The 14785-nt window shown below is 36.3% G+C and overlaps 1 long non-coding RNA gene across 5 annotated transcripts in view; it reads left to right on the top strand.

Annotated features, from left to right (window-relative positions):
- Positions 1-14785, top strand: part of LOC139080947 (uncharacterized) — a 716757-nt gene that overhangs the window by 501520 nt on the left and 200452 nt on the right. The gene's annotated exons all lie outside the window — the stretch shown is intronic.

The raw sequence follows: 14785 nt of genomic DNA, 5'->3' as shown, positions 1-14785 counted from the left end.
CTCTTATTTTTCCCATTTAAGCTTATCTCTCTACTCAATAAATCCATAAATCCATGTCTGCCCAGCTGCGCAAGGCAGACACTAGACTGTTCTTGATTACTTCATTCCCCTCACATTTACATCTAATTCTTCACTCAGTATGATTTAGTCTTCTTTCAGAATATATTTCAAATCCATACAGTTATCTACATTTATACTTCATCACACCAGTTCAGCCCAAGAATCTCGCTTACCTAGACTATTCCAATAGCAATCTAAATGGTATTTCTGCTTCAACTTTTATAAACCTATAGTTTATTCAATACAGAGAAGCCAGAGAATTCTTTTTTAAAATTTGAATGGGGTCACACCGTATCGCTGCTTTAAAACTCTCCAGTGGCTGAACATCCATCTTATAATAGATGCTGTGGTCTTTAATGTGGCCTGAAAGGTCCTCCATAATATGGCCCCTGCCTCCTTCTCTAACCTTATCCACCACGATCCCCCTCACTTGCTATGTTCTGGTCATACAGCCTTCTTTCTGTTCCTGAAAAGTGTCAAGCTTTTGCCTGTCTTAGAGCATCTGTACTAACTACTCTTGCTGTATACTATCATGTGCTCCAAATCTTCCACCCTAAATCTTCACATGGCTTCCTATACCACCAACTTCAAATAGCCTTTCCCCCTATTCCCCATTTTAGCCTGCTTTTTTATTTCCTTCACAACTTTACTATTTTAATTATATGCTTTAACAACTTTTTCTTGTTTTTGTTTCCTCCAATATAATATAAACTCTGTAAGAGCACATACCATGTCTCTCTTGCTTAATGCTGTATCCTTGGCACGTAGCACAGTGCTTCACTCATAATAGGTGCTCAATAATTATGTAATTAATGAATGACTAAATGGAGTGACTACGTTATTGACTGTATCAGGTGCTTCAGCTTTACTTCCTAGATAGATCTCAGGATTATGGAGTCAGAGAATCACCTATGCCATCCTTGATAATTACCAAGTAGCAACTGTAGGAGGAGTGGAAGGATTTAATTTATCTAATAAATATTGAATAAATGATATTTTGTATGTGCCAGAGATTTTTATAAATGTTGTGTATTCAGTGATAAACTTAAGACTTATGACCTTAGGAAGCTTTTTAGGGAGCATTTGGTGATGCGTTTTTGTGCAGAGCAGTGTTCCATAGAGGAGCATGAGAGTGAGTGTTGATTTGTAAGGCTACAGGAAATGTAAGTTGGCATAAAATTTGAAAAACTAAGAAAAATGTAGTAAAAGAGAGGTAGAAGGATGAAACATCATTTACTTATTTCCTGAATCTCCCAACCCCTCTTCTCCCAACACACACCCACACACACACACACACACACCCCCACACACAAACACTCATTACCTTTTCCTCTACGTGCTAGGGTGCAGAGTGTGAGCAGAGGGGATTTTTATACCTAAAGTAGTTCAAGGAATGCCCCACAGATTTCCAAAGCTCAAGTTCTGAGACATCGGAGTTGCTGTTGGAAAGGTAACTGAATCATGTGCTCCGAACGGACACAGTTACAGGGCCATGAAAAGGCTGGGGAAAGGTGATGATATCTGATGGTAAAGGTTCGTTTTGAGGAAAAAAGCAGAGCTAAGTTTTTGGGTGGGGAAGTTAAAGGGTCGGGGGAGGTATACGCTCATGGAACTAAAAATGGTCTTTGTGATGAATGTCTTTCATTTGCTTAAAGAAAATCTTATCAAGGATAAGCAATATAACTAGTTGAAAAAGAGAAAGTAATATTTGTAGCAAATATAATTATACACCTAGAAACCCATGAAGAAAACTATAAAGTTGAGAATAAGAAATTGCAGTAAGGTGGCCCATTACAAGATTTATATGCAAAAATCAGTATCTTTCCTATGTGCCAACAGCAAATAGCAATTCTAGTGGGAAGTCTCATATCTCATTCACAAAAATATCAGAAATAAAATATGCCTGGGAATAGCCCAAATACAGTAAATATATGAAAAATATGACAATATGTAATAGAAATACATTAAAAATAATTTGAGAAAAAGACATAGGCCTTGTTCTTGGGTGGGAATATTCAATATAATAAATCAATTTATAGGATGTATGAATGTAACACAATCTCTAAAATTGTTCTAAAGTTAATCTTGAAGAAGAAACAGGAAATAATACCTAAAGAAATTTTGAAAAATAAGTTATAAAGGCACTCATCTTACTACAAAATGTAACCCATTCTTAGAATACAATAATTAAAGTCATATCTTGATAATGCTGTAGTCTACAGATAAATCGAATACAATAAACTGCCCTCTAACAGACTCTAGAATAGATAAGAATTTAATAGGTAATAAAGGAAGCATCATAAGCCAATAGTAAAAGTTAACTGAGAGTGAAAATTTGCCCATGTAATTGGCCAAAAAATATCCAGTAAGGTTTTCCCTTCTACCATATATTACCTCAAAAGAAATCCCCAAAGAGATAACATTTATAAATTAATTAAATATAGTTTAGTTCAGAATGGATAGAACCTTTTTAATGTTTAAGCCATGAAAAAAGATCCAAACGGAAGGATGGATAGAGTGAACTATAAAATATTACAAGTTTCTGAACATCAAAAAACACCACAAATCAAGTCAAAAGGCAGAGGACAAATTAGGAACATAAATGAGGCAGATGACAGGTTTATATCTATAACATAGACAAAGCTCATAGAATTTAAGGGGAAAAAAACTGACATTCCCATAGAAAAAGTAGGCAAGGAGTACAAAAAGCCAATAAACATGGGTAAACGCATTCTATATCACTAGTAGTTAAAAAAAAACACAAATTAACTCAGTAAGGTGTCCTTTTTTTGATCTGTCATATTGGATATTTTCTTGTCTCAAATTACTGTTCAGCGGTACTGAGGATAGTAGTGGGAGTGTAAATTGATAATGTTTCTGAAGGATCAATTTAAAAATATGTATCAGGAATTTCAAATGTGTTTGTACCCCTTAACAAGCATTCTACTTCTAAGAATATATTCTGAGGAAATAAATTAGAGATCTGGACAATGATTTATATAGAGATGTTCATAACAACATTATATAAATTACAAAAAAATTTAAAACTATTGAAATATTTGAAAACAAAGATTTGGTTAAATAACTTAATGGTAGATCTATATTTTCCAGTTATGAAAATCATGTTTTTGTAGTATTTAAGAGAGAAGAGAAATGCTCTCAAGAGGCTATATGATCCAAAATTTTTTAAATGGGTCATAAATGCATAAACAAAAAGTGTGAAAAAAATACTGGAAGTACACCAAAATGTTAATAGCAATTGTTTCTTGGAGGTGGGATTTGTATCATTTTGTTGGTTGGTTTACTGATTGTTGGACTGGAAACTAGTCAGAAAGAAAAGCGTTATTTACCCTTCACATACATTTCCTCTTGTGATCCTCCCAATAATGCAGTGAGGTGAGCAGTGTTCAAATTATTACATCTGTTTTACATACAATGAAAAAGGGATTGAGAGATCAAGTGACTTATCCCAGGTCTCACAATTCCTAAGTGGGAATATTTCGTCCTTTGTGTAGTACCTGGTACATGGTGAGTACTCACTACATATCTGTTGAGTAAATGATTTGGCTCAAAACTACTCTACAAGCATGTCTGTGGGATTCTTTCTATTGTAGTTCAAACTTCTGAAGCAACTCATCACGGTTCAGGCCTTTCAACACTTGGCCACTTCTGAACATTCTTTATAAGCTATTAGTATCCTTTATTTGCATTCACGGAGCATTTAGCTGGAGCCAGAAACATTGAGTACCATTATGTTGCATCAATTTGGTTTGGTATTATAACAATAATGTTTTAGTGATTTAGAAAGTAATTGCCTCAAGATCAGGGGTTGTGCCTTCTCTCTGTCCACGTCTATACAGAGGTACTCAATTGGCTGTGGCACAGTCAGTTCGGCAGTTTAGACTATCTTAATGATTTCCTATGCAGCAATCCATCAGACTGAATGAGCTCTGATCCAATTGCATTGTTAAAATGGACAAAAAACACTGGATTGACTAGGCCATGGTACGTTATTTTTGGGTCACAGGCAATGTCCTGTTAAGCACCTAACATAGTGCCTTGAACATTAGAACACTCAATAAATAAATGTGATAATGATGGTAAAAGCAAATTTGACTACAATTACAACATTTCTTTCTAAATGATCAGGAATTCTGCTTTGAAAATGGAAGAGTAGAGATGGCATTTTTTTAAAGCTCTTTAATTTACATCTTTAGAAACCCCAGCTGGAAGTAGAAGTTCAACACTTGGTATTTCATTGTTTTGTTTGTTTGTTTTCTTCGTTATCATGGAGACATGCTATATTGACACACTTTCATTTTGTAACCTAATCCCAATGGAATTTTATTAAACTTCTCTTCATAATCTCGTATCATAACAGCATTGTTATTTAACACAGTCTCTACAGATTTCTGTTTAAATTATCATGAGACTTGTAAGCATTATTTATATCAAATGTCTACTGTTAAAAGCTTGTGCTTTTGAGAAAATCTTACATAATTTTTGTACTTGATACAAAAGTGTTTCTTACAAAACAACCAAACCCATCTTGTATCAAAGTTTTAAATCATTTTATATAGGTGAATTACTAGATAGCTATTAAGGGGAATATTCCAGTAAGGAAAGCAGCATGCAAATATTTTAGCCTAATACCAGAAAGCATGTATTACAGCAGTAATGATGTCCCATCCAGGATCTTATAAACTGAATTGTATTCCCTCAAAATTCATATATTAAAACCATGAACCCTAATGTGATTATATTTGGAAATAGGGCCTTTAAAGAAGTAATTAAGGTTAAATGAGGTCATAAAGGTGGGGCCCTAATATGATAGGATTGGTGTCTTCATAAGAAGACGAAGAGACAGCAGAGCACTTGCGCACGTGCGTGGTCGCGCTCACTTGCGCTCTCCCTCTCCCTCCCTCCCCCCCTCCCTCTCCCTCCCCCCCCTCCCTCCCTCCCCCCTCTGCCCCTCCCTCCCCCTCTCCCTCCCCCTCTCCCCTCCCCCTCTCCCCTCCCCACCCCTTCCCTCCCTCCTTGTGCACACAAATGAAAGGCCATGTGAAGACATAGCAAGAAGGCAGCCACCTGCAAGTCAGGAAGAGAGACCTAACCAAACACGAAACCTGCTGGCACCTTGTTCTTGGACTTCCAGCTTCCAGAACTGTGAGAAATGCATGCCTGTTTAAGCCACCCATTCTGTAGTATCTAGTTATGGTGGCTCAAGGTGAGTAATATATAGGATTTGTGGACAAACTCTCCTTCCTCAACCGCCTGCTAAAAATCAGAGTGTTATGGCAGTTCAAACTAAGACTCTCATTCCTTAAAGATGGGTGGAAGTGTGCCAGAGCATGTCGCCAGAAATTATGTTCAAGACAGCCATAAAATACAACATTTTACTGTTGATCCTAAGAAGGAAAAAGAGGAAGAAGTGAGGTAGCTTCACAGGAAACCCTCCGATGAGCTCCAATTTAAGACTTTTTCTAATGGGAGGAGTTGCTCATTTATAAAGATAAATGCAAAAGAGTGGCACTGAAGCTTTTGATAATAAGTTGGGAAGAAAACTATTTTCTGTGTGTTTTAGTTGTACTGGGACTGGGACTGATATTAAGTCATGCGCTGGTACAGCCATTTTGGTTTACAGCAGCTGTTCTGACAATTTCGTGTCAGTGCCATACGAGTTAATTTTTTCAACTAGTTCAATCATCTCTAATCTATGCTTAGAGCAAGAAGAACGAAAAGATGATTTGCTGAATAGCCACGTGGCTAACTCAGCAGAGAAAGCTGACCTGGTCAACTGCTGTTTTTGGTTCAGTCTTCTCTGTCAAAATAAATGATTACAGATATGAAAGAAAGTAGAAGAAACTTCGATATAAGATAAATGATGCTCATTCTGGGGAAAGACACGCAAGCCTATGGAGAAAAATTGATCTTTAAGAGCTGTTACTCTGTTAATCTAACTTTCGAGTTCAAAGTTTTGCCACTGTTGAGACTATCCATGACAAGACCCCACAGATTGAGAGGGCATTTCCAGAAAAGGAGATTCAAAATGGATTTGAACAGAAGTATTGTTTATTATAGTGAATGTAGACCTTTCTATGATGATTACTTTAAAGAGGGCAACATTGGTCAAAAATAAATGAGTTGTTCAACAATGTTTGTTGAAAAAGAAATTGACTCAGTAGTTTAGCGTTTTTTTTAATGAGCTAAGTCCTCCACTCAACATTTGTTGAGTGATACTATGTGTAAGGGATTAGGTTAAGCACTGTGATGATAGATAAGACCCAATGGCTGCCCGAAGGAGTTTGTATTTTGTATGGTGATGATTAAAGTATGATGATGATTCCCTAGCTACCGGACAAAGTGGCTAGTGAATGCTGCAAAGGCAGGCCTCGAAGCTGTTTACTTTCTGGATTAACGTCAAGGATACAAATCTAAACTGCCCTTGGCCTCAGAGATCAAGAGAAGAAACTCAAGCACATTTCAGTAGAAACATAATATAAGTCACAAATGCATTACACATGTGCAGTTTTATCTTTTCCAGTAGCCACGTTAAATAAAACAAAACTGAAATGGTTAAATTTATTTTAATAATATTTTTATTTACCCTCTCTATACAGAATATCATCATTTCAATACATAATCAATAGTAATGATTCGTGAAATATTTTGCATTCTTTTTTTTTTTGTAGTAAGTCCTCAAAATCCTTTGTCTATTTTACACTTACTGAACATCTCCATTTCAACTAGCCACATTTTGTGTGCTTAAAAGGCACGTATAGCTAGTGGCTACCATATTGGGCAGCACAGGTCTTATCCATAGGATCCTGAACTGCTCTGGGAGTTGGAATCTATTGTATTCTTTCTGAAGCTTGCTTTTTAGATGACCCCAACGATGACCTTTTTGTGAGATGACAGTTTGACCTTGTTAGCTCAATTGGATAATGTCTACGAGTTTGATCCCAATAAGGGCTCCCTGCAAAGAAATGCTCTTACAGTCCTTTAGACTCTCTCTAAACCCCCAAGAGCCATCGTTTCAATGTCCTCTTTCATGCCCTACTGGACATACTTCTATTATAACACTTATAAAACTTCAGGGCATTTATCAAATATGTCTCCCTTCTATATGACACAACATAACAAGTCAGAAGGTTTTCAGTCAAACTGACCTGGGTTCTAATCCCAGATCTGCCACATGGTAAGTTTCTTAACCTCTCTAAACCCTTCTCCTGTTTAAAACGAAGATAGTAACAATACCAACTTTACAGTCTTTCTGTAAGAGATACATGAGGTAATGCTTATAAATTTATATAAAACAGCACACTGACTATCAGCAGTAAGCATTCCATAAATAGTATCTTCTGTTATTGTTGATAATATTAATAAAACAACACCCTCTTTATTTTTGTATTCTTTATGCCCAGCATAGCAGGTTTTTAATATATTTTATTGAATTAATTAGTAAAGGCTCACCAGATAAGATAATGTATAAACTTGCTCAAGCTTTTAACTTTCCAGAAAATGAAAACCTTAGAATTATTGCTACTAAGCAATTAAACTGAGCAGTCTTGGCTTAAAGTTTAGAAAATTAAAATAAATTCTATTATTTCTCTAAAACTTCAGGAAACAATTTTTGAACTTACTTCTACAGAGAAAGTAACTAAAGCATCCAAAATTCTGTGGGCCTACCATGGCCTTAGTGTGTATTCAGGAGCATCTGTAGTTCTTGATCTTTTTCTATTGTCCAATGACAATAAAGAAGGTTCTTTGGTAACCTGCTACAAAACACCTGGTCAAAGCAAAAAGACTCAGAATGGAAAAATCAAAAATCAATTGTTCAACTTTACAAAGAGTGTTCTTATTTCTTAGAAATAAAGTCTTGTTAGGAGAATAGAGTTTAGAATCAAAGGAGACTGAAATCTTCTTAGAAACAGACACATTATACTCAACACATACATTCATAGCCATTCGAAGATATGTACACACAAACACACACGCAAACACCCAGGTTGACACCTGCTGAAATTCTCTAATAGTTTCAACAATCATTAAGCAGTCTGGCAGGGACTTATAATATTTTAATGTTTTGGTGGTTAGAACTCCCAGGTTGAGTCACTGATGAGTTTATTTTACTTTGGCGGTTCCCCAGTGATGTCCTGTACAGTAGCAAACTCTGAGCTGCTATTGTCACAGGAAATGGCGTGGTAGTAGGTGGATGGGAGCCAGTCTCAAAGAATTGCTCATGCCAATAAGCCTAGTCTCGGAATAAGCGATTGAACATCAAAAAAGGCTCACAATCATACTGGTTACTCTTAAGTAGAAAAATGTGAATGTTTCAATTTTGCAGATTAAAAGGACATTATCCTTAAGGATAAAACACTGAAATTTGCTCGGCCACAGCTGAATTTTTGCTCTTGATTTGTGTTCCCATATTTGATTATGCAGCCCTCAAGAATATGAATGGAATTCCCAAGTGAAGGGATAACCCACTGGGAATCAGATAGACTAAGGAAAAGGAATCTTTTTGCTATATTTGATAAAGGAAGGTGTTTGATAATGTTTCTGAGCACTAGCTGCAGGGTCAGATAGATCTGAATTTGAATCCTGGCTCTGTCACGTGCTAGCTCTGTCACCTCAGTTTTCTTATCTGTAGCCCGAACATAATAATACTTACCTTGTAAGGTTTTATAATACTTGATGTGCAAATTACTATTATTATCATTGCCATTATTATCATTCTATATAGATCAGCTCTGTCTCTAATAATTAGGTAGTATGTTACAAATAAATTATGGCTTTAGGCAATTACTAAAGCCTTGCATGATGTTTCCAAAGGTGCCTAGCATGATAAAACAAATGTAGTGAATGTTGACAATTGCTAAGTCTGGGTGATGGGTATATAGGAGTTCTTTGTATTATTCTTGCAAGTTTTCTATAAGTTTGTAATTTAATCAAAATTTTTAAAAAGTTACAAAGGTGTAATGTCTTTGAATTCCCATAGTGTGTTTGCCACTAGGCAACAACCCAGGAACCATGGTGGCCCTAAGAGTTTGTGATTCATTTGGTTAGAAATAATCTGAGTCACAGCACCTCTGCTGGGTTTTGTGCTTGTCATCATTTCTCCCATTGCGATGATTTCTCTAATACTTGAGTGGAGTGGGGCCATTATCCAAACATTAAGGACGTCCTCATTTTAAGTGAGTTTGCATCAGCCCTCGGGGTAGGATGATGACCTCAGCTGAGACCCTCTGTGGTGAGTGACCTTGCTGAAATCTGGGACTGTTTTCTGCTCTGGGAAGCTCTGTGGTTGATTTCCCCCACCCTGCTCCAGTTCACCCCAAGGTTCCTACTAAAAAGACTGATCATTGCAGTGCCCTTTTCCCAGCCTCCCTGACAGCTAGAAAAACATCGAAGCTTTTCAAATAAATTCTCTTCCCGCCTGGAACTCTTTACCTAGGAAAGTTTTATAATCTATTACAGAGTTTCAAGAGTAAATCTAAAACAACTATGAAAGTGCCTTTACATTGCAAAGAAAGCCTTCGGTAAACTTTTCATGTGCTTCCAAATTCCCTTTCCTCAATAAATCAGGTAAAGCCTGTAAAGGTTCACAAACATGTCAAGGAAACTATTTTGGTTTGATTTCACTTTTGAATTTAAAATGGGATCATCCTTGGCCATGAAGGCCGAATCCCAGACATGAAGCCCTCTAGAATATCTCCAGAAAGGCGATGCTGTGTGTACTTGGTTACAAGAGAAGAACTGTTACTTCTGTCTGTGTCAGTTTCTGTGAACAAGTCACTTAGTGGGTTTAATCATTTCTGTCTGGGCGAGAGATAATCAGACTTGTCCTTTGCCTGTTTGGAAATAGTTTGTAAGGACAAAGGCTATAAAATGTTTGGATATTTGCTTTCAGAAATACACAGTGCAATTTTAAGAACCCCAGGGGTTTTTGAACTCTCTGTAGGAAGTCCCTTCGAGGGAGGTTGATACAAAATGTATCTAAAGCTTTCACCACCTGGGTGTGGCTTCTTGAGAAGGAAATTTGTTGGGTTTCTATCCGGAGCTTCACAATGCTGATTATTGTATTATTATATTTTTGTTGTTCATTGAGCGTAGAGAGAAATCCCTTGGTGTTATATTGGGAGAAGGAACTAGCTACCTTTAAATCCTTGAACCCTTCCAGTCACATACTTGTAGCATAAAGTAAGTCTTACTAAATAAACTAAACCTCTATCAAATGCCCATATGAATTAGCATTGTAAGAGCATAAAGTAGGTGGGATTTTCATGACAGGGAGTGCAACTCGAAGTTTGGTTTTGAGCCTCTGGCTTCTGAACACTTTGCTTTCCATCTTATTTGTAGGGAAATGGCACCTCAATCCTATACTGTCCTCAGTGAACATAATGTACATTCTATTTTAATAGCTTTTTATAGTCTCCATTTTTTATTAATGCACCCTGAATATGCTGTGCTTTTTATTGTGAATAACCAGCAAAGGATGGCTGTAAAAATAGTCATAACACTATACTATATTCTTCCATACTTTTATCTCCTGCTGTAAACTTAGATGCCGCTCAGAACTGCAATTAAAGTAAAATGAACTCACAAAGAAAACATTTAGGGCTCCAACAACGGCTCATTCAGCTCCCCGTGGCTTCTTTCACTGGACGTATTCATAATAGCGCAATGTTTGCTTGGCTTATTTCTCTATATGATCTTCCTTATTTGTAATTATCTAATATCGATGATTAAAAATTGCATACAGAAGTTGAAGACGAGCATTTCATAGGCGTCTTAACTCCTGGGAGCCTGGTGAATCTTTGTTACTTGTGGTGAGATGGAAAGGACACTGAGATACAAATGGTTCTGAAATATGATTCGGTCCCTTGGGAGGCAGGAGGATTTTTGTACTTTCATTATTGTCCTGTTAGCTACACTATCGCCTAAAGATGTTATCAGCAACTACAAATTAATCACCTATTATGTGCAAGGTATTGTTCATGGCACAATGAGGTATAAAACACAGCCCTGGGGGGCCAGCCTCATGGCCTAGTGGTTGGATTTGGCACGCTCCACTTTGGCAGCCCGGGTTTGGTTCCTGGGCGCAGACCTACACCACTCATCGGTGGCCATGCTGTGGCAGCGACCCACATAGAAAGTGGAAGAGGGTAGGCACAGATGTTGGCTCAGGGCGAATCTTCCTCTAGCAAAAGGAAGAGGATTAGCAACCAATGTTAACTCAGAGCGAGTCTTCCTCAGCAAAAAAAGAAAAAAACAGGACAACAAAACCCACCCCTGCTTCTCAGGCAATGTGTAATCTATTTGAGGGGAAATAGAGCATAGTGTAGTAAACAGTGAATATTCATTCATAGGCAATAATTGTTTAAGACTCACGGAAGAGAAAGAATCTTGCTAGGTTTATTTTCCAAGGAAGGTTTCCCTATGAAAGTGGGATTTGGGCCAAATCTTGGTCAATTCCTGGGGGTCAGCTAGATGAAGATTAGAAAAGCGACCTTTCAAGTTCCAAAAGTAGGAAGGCAGGACTGTGTTTATGAGGATGAGAAGTGAAATTTTTTATCCTTTAATTTTTTAATTCTTTTTTTGCGTGAATAGAGATATAGGCACTATGAAACTGAAGAGAGGGCTGGAAAAGAAAAGTCAAGCTAGATTTAGAGATTCTTGAATGCAAAGCTGACAAATTTGGGCGTAATCCTGTAGCTGATAGAAATCTATGGAAGGTTTTTAAGCAGAAGAGTAACATGATTTAAGAGAATTACATAGTGACCCTTGGGATCATGGGGAAGGAAGAACCTGAAAGCAGGCCAGTCTGGGTTGTACTACCACCCATAGACCCAGCAGGAGGGCACCCAGACTTGAGCCCAGCACTTACGAGGGCAACTACAATTAGAAACCTGGAGGACAGATAGAGTGAAGAATACAGGGGTATTGCTGGCACTTGGGATCCAGTACTTTGTACTGAACACCTCCTATGACTAGCACCTTTCTTTTGCTAGGAAATGATTTGCCACATTTCTTGCCCTCTTCCTTGAAAAAAAAATAAGGATGACATCTACAAAGGTTATTTGATTGTGCTGCCACCTACGTTAGAGATTTGAGCCACAGAATGGTTAGGTAACAGAAAAGACATCAAATCCTTTCTCTCAGGTGGCGTGAATTGCTAATTTCTTACCCAGTGAGAGATTATTTCCCAATAGTGCCTACAGTAGGCTTCCTTGATTCTTTTCATGATTCCAAAGGAATTTATGAATTAGCATGATATTCACAAGAGTTGCACGTTACAGCTGAAGAACCTGTGGCGATATTAAACAATGCATATTCTTCCAAGTGTATATATGATGATCTAGTATATCACACATGAAGCACTGATATCTGTTCTTTACATTGGTACTTAGACATTGAATGATAGAATTTTGAGTAGTTTTATTTATGTAAACTATTTAATACATTTAATTAAATTTTCAAAAGAATTAAAGTTTTGAGTTAATTTTTATACTCAATTACAATTAGTATTTAGCAGTTTAATAGATAAATCAAGAAAAATCACCAAAAACATATTAAAAATAATTTTATTTTTTATGTCTTGCCTTTAATTTGTATCTGATGAAAATGATTCAAATTCTATATACTTTTAATGCAATTTTATTTTATTTTTAACCTTTGGTTCATTACTATCGATCAGACTCAACTTATGTAAAAATCTTGATTTTAAATTCTTAATTAATGATTTTGCTTCAATGAAGGAAAGAAAATTTGAGGAATAAATAGGAGATTATCAATTTATGATTTTTATAAAACTTTATCTTATTACTCATACAACATTCCTGGCCCATGAAGGGTGCACTCAGACATGGGCGATAACATTTAAATTCAGTCATCTTTGCTATTTTTTCAACATTCAGTCATATGGAAATCATAGCTTTACACATTTTTTTCTGGTTTTACATTTAGGACGGTATACTTGTCAATGTAGGAGGATGGAACATATTTTATTCAATGTTTCTTTGAAAGCTTGATTTATAACTTGTAAATATTTAGACATGTGATATGTGAGTCTGTATTCGCAATCTTGCCCTAGGTTCCATGTTAGGAGTAGGCCTGAGAGAGGGGTCTTTTGCAATGAAGTTTTCCTTTTGTATGTGTGTGTGTGTGTGTGTGTGTAGTTATGCATGTGTGAGGTTTATTGAGGTATGATTTAGTAAAAAGCGTGGACTTTATAGTTTGAGGTTTGAGAAATATATATACTCATGTAACCACTAGCAAAATCAACATATAAAACATCCATCTCCCAGAAAGTTCCTTTGGGTATCTTTCCTGACAATTCCCCACCCCTCATCCCTGCTGGAAGCTAACACTGGTCATGTTTGTATCACCATAGATTAGTTTTGCTTCTTTTGGATCTTCATATAAATCATCAAGAGTTAGACTTCTGTGTCTGGCTTCTATCAATCCACATAGTGCTTTTGAGTTTTATCCATATTGTTGCCTATATGACTAATTCCTTTTTTGTTGCTGAGTACTATTCCATTGTGTGAATAGACCACAATTGGTCTTCCATTCAGTTGTTGCTACACATTGGAGTTGTTCCAATTTAGGGCTGTCATAAATTGAGTTACTATGAGCAATTCTGCCTTCGCCATTTGTGTGTGTGTATGTAAGTTTTTGTTTCTGTTGAGTGCCCTTTGGAGTGCGTCATAGAGCAGATATATGTTTAACTTTATGAGAAATCGTCAAGTAGTTTTCCAAAGTAATTATGCAATTTTAGACTTCCATTGGGAATAAATGACAGTTCAATTGCTTCACGTCCATGCTAACATAGAGTATTTTTAGTATCTTTAATTTTAGCCATTCTAGTGGATGTGAAGTGATATCTCATTGTGACTGTAATTTACATTTCCCTGATGTATAATGATATTCAGGTCTTTTTCATGTGCTTATTGGCCATTTGTATATTTTTTCTGAAATGCGTTTCAGGTCTTTTTACCATTTTTATTGGGTTGTTTGTACATTATTGTGTTTAGGAGTTCTTTATATATTCTGGATATATGTCCTCTGTCAAATATATGTGTTGCAAATATTTTTGCCTGATAATGTGGCTTGTACTTTTCATTTTATTAGTGGTTTTTTTAATAAGCAGAGGTTTTGTTAGTTGTAGATTTGATTGAAGTTGAATTTAATTATTTTTCCTTTACAGTTAGTGCCTTATGTATCCTAAAAATAATGATCTACCCCAATGTCACAAAAATATTCTCCTGTGCTTATTTTTTTTTAGAAGGCTTGTGTATTAGCTTTTGCCTTGAGGTCCATGTGTCATCTATCATTTTGATGTATGATGTGTTGTGCTGGTTCAAGTTTATATTTTTCCATAAAAATATCTGGTTGTTCCAGCGCCATTTGTTTAAAAGACTTTCTTGTCTCTGTTGGATCACTGATTTGCTTTGTTTGGTTTTTATTTTTGGTGTGTATGTGTCTGTCTGTGTGTGTGTAGATTTGTGGTTTTCTGTTATTTAGGAAGGCTTTCTTATTTTTCCTGATGATTGCATTTATAATAATAATGTTATGTGAAATGCTTAGCTTTCTCTGTATTTAATATAAATTTAATAATGTTTTCGTGGCCCATCCATGCTGTAACATGTGTTAGTACTTCATTCTTTTTTATTGTTGAATAATTTTCCATTGTTATGGATATACCACGTATTATTTATCC

The sequence above is a fragment of the Equus przewalskii genome, chromosome X (assembly GCF_037783145.1).
Source record: "Equus przewalskii isolate Varuska chromosome X, EquPr2, whole genome shotgun sequence".
Classification (NCBI taxonomy): Eukaryota; Metazoa; Chordata; class Mammalia; order Perissodactyla; family Equidae; genus Equus; species Equus przewalskii.
The sequence above is the reverse complement of the archived record's forward strand: the minus strand, read 5'-3'. Positions and strand labels throughout refer to the sequence as shown.